Source organism: Rousettus aegyptiacus, unplaced genomic scaffold, assembly GCF_014176215.1.
Source record: "Rousettus aegyptiacus isolate mRouAeg1 unplaced genomic scaffold, mRouAeg1.p scaffold_m13_p_10, whole genome shotgun sequence".
Lineage (NCBI taxonomy): Eukaryota > Metazoa > Chordata > Mammalia > Chiroptera > Pteropodidae > Rousettus > Rousettus aegyptiacus.
This window is the reverse complement of record NW_023416285.1, coordinates 68,702,110-68,704,822: the sequence shown is the minus strand read 5'-3', so window position 1 is coordinate 68,704,822 and position 2,713 is coordinate 68,702,110. Positions and strand designations below refer to the sequence as shown.

The 2,713-nt window shown below is 31.1% G+C and overlaps 1 pseudogene; it reads right to left on the bottom strand.

Annotated features, from left to right (window-relative positions):
* Positions 1–508: 508 nt before the first annotated feature.
* On the bottom strand, positions 509–627 carry LOC118609238 (annotated as a pseudogene).
* Positions 628–2,713: the final 2,086 nt, after the last annotated feature.

Below are 2,713 nucleotides of genomic sequence, written 5' to 3'. Positions count from 1 at the left end.
TTTAGTAATATAACCTATAGTAATTTCACTATCAGGTGAATTTTTTTCTTGTTGTAATTTAATTCTCCAAGATATTAGAATTATAGGTTACATTTATTTATTAATATCTCTTAAAACACTTATGAAATTTAACTAAGATATCATAGTATAAACTTATTAAAAAAAAACTCATAAGGTTTTTAATTGTATAGTGACCAAGATAGTTTATTCTTATGAACTGGTTAATTATATTTCACAATGTAGCAAGTTTCACTTAGGCCTATACAGAAATAGGTGGTTAAAAATAAATGCATATAATGACATTAATTTTGTAATATATAATATAAACTGAGAGATTTTCATAGGATCCCATCTCTTGTTATGAAGTAATTTTGTTTTTTCTATAATGGGCATTTTTTCTAGCATTAATTCAGTTTCTCTTTCTGAAAATATTTAATTAAAATCAAATTATATTTTATTGTGCAAATAGTAGCTATCTCTGGGTAATTTGCAGATTTTTTTTTTTTTTCGCCTACAGCACCCAGTGTTTCTACGTGGTCTCTCATCTAAGTACTAACCAGGCCCAATCCTGCTTAGCTTCCAAGATCGGACGATATTGGGCATGTTCAGGGTGACATGGCCATAGACGCAGATATTTTTATTTAAAAATTTTAAAAAATTTATATAATTTTATGTTTTCAGAATCATTTTGTTCACTATGCATTTGTACTACTTTCAAAATTGGGAAAGTCAGCATGATTTTTAATAAAAACTCAATTATGAGTAATTTAACCAAATAAACACTAGAATCTCAGAATTTTAACCATACATTACATAACCTCTTGGTTTAGAGATTAGTATAGCTAAGTATCTGGCTTTATCTGTGTATTCTTATTTCAGTCTGTTGCAACAGTACATAACATATTTCATATTATTAAAACCTCATCCTTTTGATCTTATTTAATTTTTCATGCCATAAGAAAGCTGTAAAGTAGCAAATAAATATCCATGTAGCTTAAATATACATAGGAAAAGAGAAAGTACAGCAAAATGGACACTATAAATGAAAATGAAACCAAAATAATATAAATAGCCTCCTATATATATTTTTATTTTTAATAGTGAGCATACTATTTTATTCATTATGCTCACCTTTGTTCCATTCTCATTTACCAATGCTTCATTGAGCTTATCTCCTACTTCTGCCCATATGAATAACTTCAACACACTCAGAATCTAGACCTAAAATACCAATAAACATGCACATGAGATAATAATTGAAAAATGGTCAGGCATATATTTAAAATCTTACCCTGTAGATGGACTATGGTTTCTTTACATATTTGGTTGTTTCTTTTATGCATGATAGGAAATGTTGGGTCCTTAAGCAGGCATGAGTGACAGGGGAACAAAGGAATGAAGGATTCTCCCTGAAACACCCATTTAAGAGTTTTAAATTACCCTTGTATCCTGAGGAACAAAGAAGTAGAAAGTCATAAAATAACCAGCTGGTTTAAACTGGCCATGAGTGCCTGTACAGGCTGTCCTACACTAATCTTGCTGTGCCCTAGCTTCATTATATAATCATTATGATATAATGAAGTTCATGAATCTATAACAGACTGAATTCTGTGTAGTAGGCAAAGGGTTATGTACCAGCCAAATGTCAATCAAAATGACCTCATGTGCCAAACATCTAGCACCATCCTGGTAACCTCCCATTATGGTCCTAATACAGACCTCCCACTTCCACGGGATTATAGCCCGCTTCGCTGTAACCCACCCCTCCTTTGGAGCATACTTTAATCAAACTCATTTTACGTACTTTAATAAACCTTACTTTTTCTAAATATTGCTGATTTGTAATTCTTTACTGCACTAGTGAAAAGAACTGAGGTACCAACTCAGTGCTACTGAGACCCAATGGATTTTAGATAACAGAAAATCTTATCTCCTCTTTTATTTTCTATGGATTCTCTCTCTAAATTGTTAATAGGTTGGTCCTTATAATGCCCTTATAATAATAGCACGCCATCATCCTGTGTGTATCACTACTATTTATCCTTTTTTAAAAAACAGAAATTTAAACACACTCACTTTTTATTAACCTGCCCCAATGTGTGTCTGCCTACAATGTTGTTTCAGGAATGTCTACATATAGTCCTGCATTCCATCCATGCTTCTATCCATCCATTTTCACGAGCTTTATTTAATGCTGAATGTGTCAAGCTCTTTCAAATGTTCTACTATTTTTACTCATCTTTAAATATTATCCAGTTTCTCAACTATGATAATCTTTTAAATTGTTTCGCTCTTTTTAAAAACCTCCATATTTTAAATTTCTGACTCATGATACAGAGAGAGAGAGAGAGACAAGACATGATTTTAACAAATATTGAGGATTCTGTAATAAATATTAATTTTTAAAAAATTAATGCCCTGTAGATATTATATAAACTAATGGGCATATAGATTTGGGTTGAGAATATGAATTTTCAGGGTAATTTTTAAAATGTTAATTCTCAATATTTAAGTCTTAGTTTCTTCAGAAAAAAAAATCTGCATTTAAAATATTTTTTAAAGTAATTATTCTAATTGTTACCTTTAGGGACAGTTTGAATTCTGGCATCACCCCAGCAGCATGAGGGGTGGTAACAATCCAGAAGTATAATTTGCGTTTTTCCTCCATTCTTCCCCGCCAATGCAGCAAAGAATTATAGGTCAGTGAGATTTA